This window comes from Manacus candei, unplaced genomic scaffold (genome assembly GCF_025592945.1).
Source record: "Manacus candei isolate 608988 ecotype Guabito, Panama unplaced genomic scaffold, ASM2559294v1 h1tg000057l, whole genome shotgun sequence".
NCBI lineage: Eukaryota > Metazoa > Chordata > Aves > Passeriformes > Pipridae > Manacus > Manacus candei.
This window is the reverse complement of record NW_026138105.1, coordinates 9,178,930-9,191,300: the sequence shown is the minus strand read 5'-3', so window position 1 is coordinate 9,191,300 and position 12,371 is coordinate 9,178,930. Positions and strand designations below refer to the sequence as shown.

The 12,371-nt window shown below is 41.8% G+C and overlaps 1 long non-coding RNA gene across 2 annotated transcripts in view; it reads right to left on the bottom strand.

Moving 5' to 3' along the window:
* Positions 1 to 11,888, bottom strand: part of LOC127478004 (uncharacterized) — a 33,637-nt gene extending 21,749 nt beyond the window's left edge. For both annotated transcript variants that reach the window (XR_007907097.1, XR_007907098.1), the window contains exon 1: positions 11,450 to 11,888. This is a non-coding gene — a long non-coding RNA (uncharacterized LOC127478004). The remainder of the gene's footprint in view (positions 1 to 11,449) is intronic.
* Between the last annotated feature and the right edge of the window lie 483 nt (positions 11,889 to 12,371).

The window sequence follows — 12,371 nt, the reverse complement described above, 5'->3', positions numbered from 1 at the left end:
ATTTAGAGTTCAGGACTGCAGAGAGTTGTTATTTATGAAAGACTCCATTGCAGCACTTCTGAAAACCCTTTCTATATACTTGCTAATTCCATCTGTTTTCCTGGAATTCCACAGAGCCTGAGGTTATCTCCAGCCCAGACACCGAGACAATTTTTAAGCAGGGTTTAGGCAGCAGAGCTGTCTTGGATATGGCTCTTGTCTCGCATATTGATTATGTAGAAAAAGTTTTGCCTTGTGGGGTCAAATTCTTAAGCTCTTACTTGTGGATCAAATAAAGAGAGATTGAGAGCTGCTGTGCCATTTATTGATTTTGAAGGAAACAAGAATTGCACAGAACTTCTCCCAGTCAGGCCTGAATTGATCAAAGTTAGAGTGGGTTGAAAGTTATGACTTGTTAAGTTACTTCAATTATTTTACACTTAAATAATTTTACTCATAACCCTAATCCAAAGCTTAGTGAACCCAAAAATATTATCTTATGCTTCCATGGACTTGTAGGGAAGGTTTATTTAACAGGTTAGATTCAGAAAGGTCTTGACCAGTAGAACTGGACAAATACTTAGAAACTTGGTGCTAAAAATTAGAGTATTGAGTCAAAGACAATATCAAAGAATGAAACAGTCACAGCAAGATAGAGGAGGCTCTAGACAGCCAGGGACTTTGAAAACAGTGAGATTTAAGTAGCTGCTTAAATGTGGAATTTAAAGAAGCCAGGAGCAAGCTGAAAAAGTGCATTTTCTGATGCCTCGTAACTGGCTCCTCTGTGATCCCTGCAGAGCCGGGGCAGAAGGGCTGTGATTTGCAGCAGGCCAAGCTGTGTTCCCAGCACAGCAGGGGGGTTCAGGCCCTGTTCCCCAGGTTCTCCATGGCAGGGTGGGGGTGCTTACAGTGAGCAGCAAGAGGCACCAAGATCAGCACGGGAACAGCTCCACTGAGCTGCAGTAACATCATCTGCAACTTCTGTGACACTGTCCATGCAATATTCCTCTACCGAGACTTTTTATTGGTATATTTTGGTCTAATGCACACAGCAAAACTGCTCCTGAGGATTCACTGTGGGAGCTGTTTATGTAACAGTTACTGATTTTATCTCAGACCGATGTATTAGTTTAAAAAAACAAATAATAGCCATAGAAGTTTAAAAGAGATGGCATCAATATTTCATCTAATTCATGACTAAGAGCCATTGCATTTTGTACCCTTACTTAGAATGCAGTAATACCATTTCTGACTTAAATATTGGTGTCAACACATCAGTATTTTTATGTGTCAAGGCACTACTTATACACTGGTCAGGGCCTCTTGGTTGATTTTTGGTTATATTCTCTCTTTTCATTTTTGGTAGTTTAATTCAAACATTAAAAAATTAATTAAGCAAAAAAATATTGCAAATATATTAGTAATTCTTATTTTTCAGTGCCTATTCGGGAAATAGCAGAGATATTTAACAATTACTTAGCATTTAACAATTCCAAAGTAAAAGGATGATTATAAATAAGAGGGAGGATGATTAGAAATAAGAGAGAAAAGGCTTATTGAAGGCAAAGGACAATCTGATGATCAGAGCAGCTGATGAATAATTCACTATCCCTCCCTTTCCTAAGCCAACCTGTGGAGCAGTGGCCGCTGTCATTGGGAACACCAAGTGTCCTGTTATTGAGCTGTTAACTTGCTCAGGCAGTTCAGGCCATATTTGGGCACTGTAGCTCCCTGTGTGGCCCAGGGTGAAGGGGGTTTGCAGTGCTGTAAGGGGGTACAAAGCCCAGGCCTGCAGAGGATCAGCTGCTCTGCCAAGTGTGCCCAGGCTGGCACTGAGCACCTGCCCCGATGGGACCCTCAGACAGGAGTGGGGTGGGGAACTGTCTGCTCAGCACCTCCACTGAACTCAGGCACTCTGGTACATCCCTGATTAAAGATGTGAGCCTGGAGCTCCAAGTGCCCAAGCACTGGATGCAGGCAACACTCCAAAGAGCTCAAAGGGATAACAGAGATGGGAACCTCCCTAATTTCATGGGCGATTTCTAATTATCTGACCCTTCAGAGGTTTAACTTGCAAGGCTGAGGGGAAAGCAGCCAAAGAATAATGGAGTCTCCAGCACTGCGAGTGTTGCTTGTCTGACCTTCCATGGATTTTATGCTCCTGAAGAAGTGCAGCCTGCCAGGAAAAGAGGGATGTCTTTGCCTGCTCCCCTGGATTGATCAGGAGCTGCTGCTCCCAGCACAGCAGCCCAGCAGGGCTGTTGTGCAACTGCATGGTGGTAAAGAATAGGTATAAGATAAAACAAAACCCTGGTTTGTTATTCAGTAGGGGAGGCAAAGAAGATCTCAGGATGTTATTTGGTTCTCTTCTTTCACAATCAAAATGAAGCCATTGGCAATTAGCACAAATTTAGTCTGTGACAGGACTCCACAATAAGCACATGGAAGCAAAACATAGCTGGGAAACTTTGAGCTTATATAAGAGGATATAATCAATAAAAACTGGAATGGCATTGCCACAGATGTAGTTGCCTCTAATCCAGTATTGGTTTTCCAGTAATAGGCCAGTATCACATGGAAATCCTAGAACATGGTGGGAATTTCACCCACAACTCATAGTGTAGATTTTTTTTTTTTTTATTTCCCTTGTACACTAAAGAAATAATGTACCTTATGTAGAAATCAGGTCTGAGTGAGAAAATAAAGTCTTGGAAAATTGCAAAAGTTGTGAGAAAACTTTATTCATGCTAAGTTTATTGTCATGGGGGAAAGGAGACTTTATTAAAGATTTAAATTTAATAAAGTAATAACTCGAGGAAGAAATAAAAATCTTGATAAAGTTGATCCAAAAGAGCCTGACAATAAGAGGACTTAATCTGAAGGATTACAAAATCAGGAGTGAAATACAAACCCAACAGAGCAGGTTCATGTAGCAAGTAATGAGCCTGCACCCCTGCGTGGCAGTGTGAGGGAATATATTCAAGGAGCTGAAAGAATTAGATGAGATTCTTGACACCAGGGATTAAGGGTTGTGACATGAAAATAAGAAAAGGATCTGAATCAGTGAACACATGATGTATCTTGAGCCAATGGCTTTCTGTTCTTAAGATTTTATTTGGGTTTTAGTACTTTTTGCCTTGGAGGTACAACACAACTGTGGTTTGTGAGCAGGCTTAGCCTTTTGCTGCCTGTCAGCCCGTTTTCCTGATTGTCTGGGGCTGAGTTCATGATTCTGCATCATGAGATTCCCTTATTCTTTCAAAGTCACCACTTGGGGAACTATCTCTCAGTCTGAGCACACTGGATGATATTTTCATTGCGTCCTGATCCCGCAGGAGTGAGGCATCAGGGTTTCCTCTGAAAAGGAAGGTGCTGATAGCCAGAGAAATCTAGTTTGGGTTTTTTTACACTGCCAATAGTTATTGTGCTACATATTGACTGAGCACCTGAGATTGCCCAGACTGGCCATTTCCCTCCTTGCCTTTTTCAGGGCACTCTTTATGTTTGCCCTGGGGGAGCTGAAGTGGCTCTGGGGCAGGGCTGAGTTGGCATCATTTTCCCTGCGTGGTGACTGCAAAAGTTTACAGAAAATCCTTGACCTTGACACAGAAAGATGTAAAGGGAGTGGACGAACATGAGTTCCTTTGATTCACATTACAGTCAGACTTTCAAAGCTTCCTGACCCTTCTGATTCCTTCTTGTGGCTCTCCCAGCTGGGAAAGGCTGCTCTGCAGGAGCCACCTGAGACAAGCTCTGCTAAATCAAACCACTTTGGAGGCACAGGGGAGCACATTCAGAGCAGCTCCAATCTTGAATCAGGCACGGGTTTGGCTGTGCTGAGTGAGGGTGAGAGTTAATTAAAGCCAGTCTTTCAATGGAAATTCTTTCAGTGCATTTCTGTCTGTGGAGATGGTGATTGATGAGAACATAAATGGTTGATTTTACTGCAAGTTATTAACATTCCAGTCCTTGCTGCATCACCACTGATCCTGCTCAGCAAAGACCACTCTCCAGTGATGTCACTGCATATTTCTCTGCACAGTCAAGTGGTAAAGAGTATGATCATTGCAATTACTACTCTGATTAGCCCACTCTGCTACTTGAGGTAGTAAAAAATAGATGTTTCCTTTGCCTAGTGGCAAATCCTCATTGTCAGCCTGTCAGCAGCAAGGAAGCAATATTTATAGTTGTCTTTAGGGAGCTCTGTCCCATCGTGCAGTTAATTATGATAAAATGTTTTATTTGTAGGAGCTTAAAACTGCTTTGCACTGTGGCAATGCACAGGCTATAAAGGATCTGCTTAATGGGGATGGTCAAACCAGCAGATATCTCCTGCAATATGACAGGAAAAACAGTGAGATGTGCCTGCTCTGAGAAATCAAAGTGTGATTGCAGCACAGCCTGATAATACAGCTGTGTAATGACAGCTGGGGATGAAGGCAGAGTTCTCAATGTGTCAGCCCTGCTTCCCATACAGGCCAGGCTCAGCTTTCCTCAACACTGCACACAAAACAGGATGATGACTCTCCAGAGGAGAACCTGTCACATGGGAGGTTGAAACACGGGCTCTCACCTGGCAGGAGTGAAGTGGAGAGCCCCAGGAAGCTGGTTTGTTTGTCCCTATGAAAATGGGGAGGTTTCTGCTGCTCTGGTGATGCTCAGCCCCCTCCTGGTGATAGTGGTTGTCCCCACTATGGACTATGCCCAAAATCATTTGGGATTGCCTTGCTTCCCAGAGCCTTAACACATCCAGAATGGGGAGCAGTGTCCCAGGAGCCCTGCTGCCTCCCAGCATGTGGCTCTTGCCCTAAGCCCAGGGCTGGCCCTGCAGATGTGTGAGCCAGGCTGGGGGGGCACAGTCCACCCCTCCCTGTCCTCACAGCCCCCTGGCACTGCTCAGGCTCTGCACAGGCTGGGAACTGTTGCCCTGGAGCAGAGTCCTCAGTGTTCCTCAGTGCAGAGCCACTCACAACCCTGCTCTCGTGGCAGGATCCAGGCACTGAGGACAGCACCCTCTGGAATCACTGTGAGACTTCTGCAGATCCCAAAATGTTCTGAAACTCAGCACAAGCAAACAGATGGATAATTTATGGGTGCTCTGATGGAGGGTTTAGCTGAGGAAGCTTTCTGGGGCCTTTTATTGGAGGAGATTCATTAGCATTTGTACAGGAAGGGCTGGAAAGCCCCAGCACTGCCTCTGCTGGCCCACATTGGAGTCTTTCATCATGACACTGCACAAAGCAGGACTTGACAGGCCATCTAAATTAGGGCTGCGTGAGCAAAAATATTCTTTATCTTGGGAAAAGAAAGAAATTATATTAATATATAATGCCCTACATTTAACATTCCCTCAGTACCCTCCCACTTCTGAGTTGCTGTACTTGGAGATGTGATCATATATTAAACACTGTGAATTCAGGATCTTCTTCGTTCTGGCAGTTTGTCTGGAGCTGTTCCATAGAATGTGTTCAGCTTTTGTATTCATCTCAAACCCAAAATTTATTGGAATGATGTATTGGTTAGAATGTCTGGGAAAATCTGACAATATTGTACTTTTACTCTTGTCTTTTGTGTTTCACACACCTGTCAGAGGAGCACGTGCACTTTCCTTTGCAGTCAATAATGAACTAATTAGAGCATAATTAGAGCAACTATTGCTTTTTATGCATAAAATCATAACACCTCCATGTGAGTCACAGGATGTCTTGTGTAAGATGTGCAGACAGGTTGGACTGTGGTTCCTGGGAGTTTTCCTGAAGCTTTAATTAGAGCTTCCTGCTGGCTCAGGGTTTCAGAACTGGGAAAGCAGAGTTGTGGACAAAAGAGATCGTTTTCCTGGGACAGGGCCACAAACAGGGCTGTGAACTCAAGGAATTCATCCTACAGCCCAATTTCTTGACCCTTCAGTTACAGGCAATCACAAAATTAAGAAATCATATAATGCTGCAAAAGAAAGCATTTTTTACCCCAAATTTTTTTAGTGTATTTTCCAAGTACTGTTTACATTATAATACTAATACAAGTCCTTATGATCCCAAAAACATTTTTTAAAAGATAGGAATTATAGCTGAAGAGTTTGCTTTTTATGAAGAAAGATAAGGTGCATAGACAACAAAAAGTTGGGGCTTTTCCCTAAAACTGTCAAAGTTTATGAGGCTGTCTGAGCTAGATGGGATTTGAGGGTATGTTACCTCTGTACAGGATAGAATTTAAAAAATTCAACAGCAAGAACACATTTAGAGGACATGTCTCTTCAGGTTAAGGTGCCAGTCTAGCTCGTGGTACAAAAGAAGTCAGTGCAAACTCAGGTTGGACTAATGTAGGGCAATTTTTCACAAGGTAACCACTTGCAGTGATACAAAAAAAACCTCACCATGCTGAGACAGTTCAATTAAAAATTGTCTTACATTTAGTGAAAAAAAAAATAGAAGGATAAATCCAAGACAAAAGAGGAAAGGTAAAGAGGAATTAATTTTTTTAGCTGCATAGTGTTTGAATGTGCTTTGAAGGGCTCTGTGTGCAGAGCAAGAAATTCATCTGACACAGCCGTGAATATTTACAGTATTGGAAATTCCATGCAGGGAGTTTTTGTTTCCCATGGAGGCTGAAACGTAGCCTGTAACAAAATAAACAATTAAGTTTTCTAGAGATGTATTTTCTTTCAATTCCAATCAAGAATGTAGCAGCAAGGACATGAAGGTGTGGTTTGGGATGAGTGGGAAATGCCCCAGTGCAGCAATCCAGGCCTGTGGGCAGCCTGCTATCCCAGGGACTCGGGTGAGCAGCTTCCAGGGCTTTGCTCAGCAGAGAGAGATGGAAGGGTTTCCTTAAATAACCAGCTGAATACCTGGGGATTAGTCACTTGGAATCATCCCTTCATGCAGAAAAGGTGATTGCTAAACTCTTGGTTAATAGTGCCTGGGGTGAGATCCCCATTTGTTCAGGACTCATTCCATGTTAAATATTAACCTTTGGAAATGGGTTTAACTTTATGAAAGGTTAAAATAATTCCCATTCATGAAGCAGTGTACTAATGCATTTTTCCAGCAGATTTGTGCAGGACTAAAGCTTAAGAGATATGTTTTTGAACAAAAATGATCATGGCACTGAATTATAAAAAATACTACTTTATTTTAATTAAAGAGCTGAGCAAACTATATGTCATAACCAAACATAGACATTTCTCTGTCTTTTTGTACTTGATTTTGGGACAATGAGGATGCATTTATAAATCTGTATTTTAAATAAAAATACAAATTAGATGCACCAGTTAATAGCCAAGGTGAACATGTTGCCTTGGTAAAAGAGGTATTTGTCATTCCTGTGTCATCTTTCTGGGAATGCTTAAATAACTTGATACCATTTCTATGAGTTGGATTTTATTACAGCTGATTTATGGAGGCTTGCACACAACTTGACATGCACAGGAAAATGACAGGCAAGGGAAAAGATCAAAATAAGTCTTTTTTTGCTACTAAGCACTAAGTGATATCACATTCCTCAAATGAAAAACTCTCTTCTCCCCTGCCCTTTACCTTCAAAATACCCTCTCACAACAAATACTTGTTTCCTAATTATAGGCTGAATCAGTTTAGTCGTTCATCAGCTACTCTGAGACAGCTTGTTGGACCTTTCCATTGGGAAAAAATTGTTTCCACTTCTGAACATCTCAAAACTCTTCTCTTTGGAGCTGAGAGATCCCTGTGTAAGGATTTATTTCCAAGACATCACTATCAGGAATGCAATTGCACTTCCATGTTAGTATGTAGATCCTTAGAGTTACTTGTGCAAGATAAATTCCAAGATCATTTAATTAACATTATTGTCACATAGCCACAATTAAGAGCAGAGGTTTTAATACACAAGAAGTTTTCAGCTGGAAGTTTCCTATTTGTGAAACTCTGAGCACACACAGCTCTGCAAATATCTTGTTTAAACTACAGCTATGGTTTCTTCTTTAATTGTATTCATATTTTCAATGTTTAGCAGATCCTGCATCGCCCAGAATATTTACCACTTTCTGGCAAATCTGGTTCTTTGTGTATTTTAGGGTTTCTGCTGTTATCCTGTATATGAACAGCCACGCAGGTCATGGAATCTTTAGGTTCTTTGTATGAGTTACAGAAAGTTCTGCTACAGCCCCATAAATTAATGTATTTTATGCTTCCTCCCCAACTTGCCATGATGAGCCTTCACAAAAAATTAGCATAATTGTAATCCTTTCAGACTACAGAGAATAAGAAATAATGCAAAGATCTCAACTGGCTGCATCATATGGGATTCTCCTTCTCCTGTTTTTAATTCATTTTCTCATATTTGTTGAAGATGCTTTTAAAGCAGCCTGAGTTAGACCCTGCTCAGCTTCCAGTGGGGAAGCAGCTGGAGCAAAGGGCAGGCCTTTGGAGATGTGTATTGTGCTGAAGCCTCCTCTGCAACCCCTAATTCCCTTTCCTCTTACAGTGCTGAATCCAGCTGGAGATTAGGATATTTAAATGTGGATGTCCTTTTTCTTTCTGGCTTCTTCCAGAGGGCTGGGATCACACAGTGGGTACCTCTATAAAAGAGAAGTAAGGATGGCTTTGGAATTCCTGATGCCAGGGTGGGCTTTGGGGGCACACTGCAGTCAGTGGTGCCCCTCTGGCTGCTCCCTGCAAACTCTGAGGGGGTGTCTCTCTCGACTTGTTCTCTCCCAGCTCGTTGTGTATCATTGGTCAGATTCTTCTGGAAAGGCAGTTCAGAAATAGAAATGTTTGGAAACTGCAGTTGGCAGAGGCCAAAGTTAAATCCAGGTGAATCAGGTGCACCCTCTGTGGGGCAGTGCCAGGACACGACTGATTTACAAGCACAGCCATGACCATCAGTGGTTACACTCAGAATGCAAATAAAAGCCCATTTGTGAAATTTTGGAATGCCAGTGCTCTAATTACATACATGACCATGAAATTAATTTGACAAAGTAAATGGTGCATGGGACACACCTTGAGTGAAGTCCTAAGCCAGTGATGGGAACTGAAAGCATTCTCTATCATTTACAGAAGTAAAAGCTATAGATGTACATATTCACCTTTATGAGTAGGTATTTTCCTTAGAAACATTTGCTTTTCTACCTATGAAATCCGTGGAGAGCCAGGACATTTATATACGTGTATAACAACTTCTTCTCCCAATGAAAAGACCCTTCCTTTTCTTTAAAATCAAGTAACCTTCACATTCCTCTCTTGAAATAACACTTCACTATTCATGTTCAGTGTAATTCTGGAACTGTTTAGTCAGACAATGTGTGTGTGTCTGTGTTTGCGTAAACCTATATATACACATGTAAAAAATTCAGGTTTTGGTATGCAGTGACTACTCCCACCTTCATAATCCTCAGTGTAAAGTGTAAGTAAGAGTTGTTCTATCTGTTGTGGCGAACCATAAGCACAAAAGGATCCAGAAAGTAATAAGAAAGATAAATAACTTTGCAATAAAATTTCAGCTCCAGTAATTTCCCATTTATATGTTCTCACTGAATCATGTAGTCCCAAGCAAGGCACTTTTTTACGTCTGGGCTGCATCATACGAAGTAATTTTATATCTAATACTTCCCAGTGTGTCCAAAATATAACATCACATGCACAATGCATGACAGTGGTCGATGAATTATACAGAGCCTTCAAATAATATCCCTGTGAATGTGATTGCATAGGCTTTCTAAGGCAATCAATCTCACCAGACTACGAGGAAAGAATTGTCAGTCAGGTTTCTTTTTTATCCTGCCAGGAATGCTTCAGAAGCTGGTACTTAATGCTCCTTATTGTTGAAGATGTTTCTCTTGTGTGAAATTACTGATGTGTTCTGTGGGTCTCACAATTTAGGTCTTGGTTAGCACAGCATTTTGCCAGAGTGCATTACCCGAGGCTGTAGGGAATCTTAGGAAGTGAAAAGAAGTGGAAACTTCAGGTGAACTAGTAGGAGCAACAAAGGAATAGCTTTGGTACATGAAGAGCTTGTCTTTGTCTTCTCTAAGTGCAAGTTCTCTTATCTTCCCTCCGTCTCACACGTACTCCCACACACCTATTGAAAATCTGATTTGAAGTGACAGCTGCACCACGGCTCCTGAGAGCAAACAGATGAACCTCCCTCTTTTTTTCGAGTAAGTGCTTGGGATGTTTCTCCATATTTTTCCTGAAGCAGCTGCAGCAAACAGAAATCCCACACTGGCAGAGGAGGCGGGATTTAGTCACAGTTGGGTTTTGCACTGATGCTGCAGCGTGTCCAAGTGGGCTGAGTAACTGGTGTGAGATCCCTGTGCATTCCTTGCAGTCAGGAAGCCTTTTGGGGCTACAACTGCCTCATTTTCTTCCCTGGAAGTTTTCTCTAGGTATTTGGAGCAGTTGGAGCCGGGCTCCTCTCCTGATTCATTTCCAATAGACAGCTGAACAGATGGCTCTGCACTTCATTATTAATGTTGTCTGCAGACCCAATCACGGGGCATCAATGAGCCAAACGTGGTAAGATAAACATGTCAGTCTTCAAATTCAGCTCTCACTTCTGGGCATTGATCATTGAAGTCACTCCTTATTCTGTAAGTTATTCACCTGGAAAGGCTTGAGGGTTTTATTGACCACTGAAAACCTGACAGGTTCATGGGGAACCCAGAGAATCTGCTCACCACAGGCAGATTTCAAAACAAGAAGTAAAAGTGACAGGAAAAGAAATAAGGGGAAAGCACAAACAGTCAGAAAACTCTTTAATAAGGATTATTTTTCTCAGTAGGGTAAATATAATCTTCAGTTGGTTGCAGCAAGCTTACAGATTGCTGAGACAGAGGAATCCTGCGAGTGTGAAACTCTGCTCAGTATTTACCTACGTGCTGTCATCTTATTCTTTCTCTGGAGACAAATGCAAATGTGTGCCACAGATTTTAAATACACCATTAATTACTGAACACTGCCTCCCTTGCACATAGTCAGTGAATCCCATAAGTTGCCTTCAGTGTAAGGGATATGGAGAAATTGTGCCAATGTTTTTCAGTTTGGAACTTACTGTCACTTCTGGAATCAGCTTGTGACAGCAGATGTTAATTCTCTGCTCAGTAGAAGCCTCAGCCCTGGTAAGCAGCAAAGTTAGCAAGAACAGCTGTCATAGTTCAGTGCAATCTTAACATTTCCGAGACTTTTATATTCCTGCTTTATTGCACAGAGGGAAGTTTAACCTTGGAAATGGAAAACCTGTTGCATCAGCACCAAAGAAACAAAGCTAATGTTTGTGTGGATGTGTGGAATGCATATGGAACCCAACAAAGAGGGATTAATTTAAAAAAATTAAATTAAACAAAAAAGGAAAAAGCCATTCACACATTTAACTTATTACATAAAAGCCAGGGCATACTTCAGATTCATTTTATACTCTAGTATTTATATGTATATATAAATATGCATCTTTCAGAAGTGCTTTTTAAATTCTATTTAAAAGACTTCCCACTCACCTGCTTCCAGAGGTTTGTCTCAAGGTCACAGCATAACCCTGTTCAACCACCAAGCATCTCCTATTTCTTGCCAGAGGAATGAGCATTTTAACAGCAAGGAATTGCTTTCACCTTGCATATTCTTTGTTGTCACTTCCCAAAGCTGGAATATGCCCGATGGTTTCAGTTCTTGCACCATAAACGTTGCTTCATTGAACTGGCAGCTGCTGACAGTATAACATGGAATTTCAATATATTCTGAATTCTCCCAGCCTCCCCAAAACCCATGTGTTTCACACTAATGGGCCACAGCCATTAATCTGTCCCTTCAGAGCAGCAGTGCAGTTCAGAAATGAATTCTCCTATTTTCCCCACTTGCCACGTGTTGGTTCAGTTGCAGAATTGGTTTAGGAAGCTCAGAGTCGATTTTTTTCTGAGAAAGATAAATCAGAAGCCCTGCCACCAGAGTGTCCAACAGGAAATGGGGATGCTGAGTCCAACCCAGCACTTGCAGCTTCAGTCTCTGTGTGATGGGAGGGATCCTAAAGGTCAGGCTAAATTCAGTCCACAGTAAAACTCTAAATTACATAAAGCTTCAACAGGTTAACCTTAACTTCATTCTGCTGGGGATTGCCTTTTGCACCCAGTTATTTGCTGAATAGACAAAGCCTTTGTAAGCAAATAATCTTCAGTGGTGGAGGCAGAGGGGAGGGGATTGGGAATGGCTGAAGGCAACTGGGATAAAGAGCCTGGTCTGCACAGAACTCAAAATATGTCACCCACCCTGCATGGAAAGCACCCTGAAAACTCAAGGGATCCCTCTGATTCCAGGGCAGCAAATGGGAGGCAAGAGAGTTTTCTTCCCTTTTCCACAGCTGAGATGCAAACATCACTCAGTGCAGTGCCTTTTGACATATATGTTGTCATATAAAAAGCTTTGTAA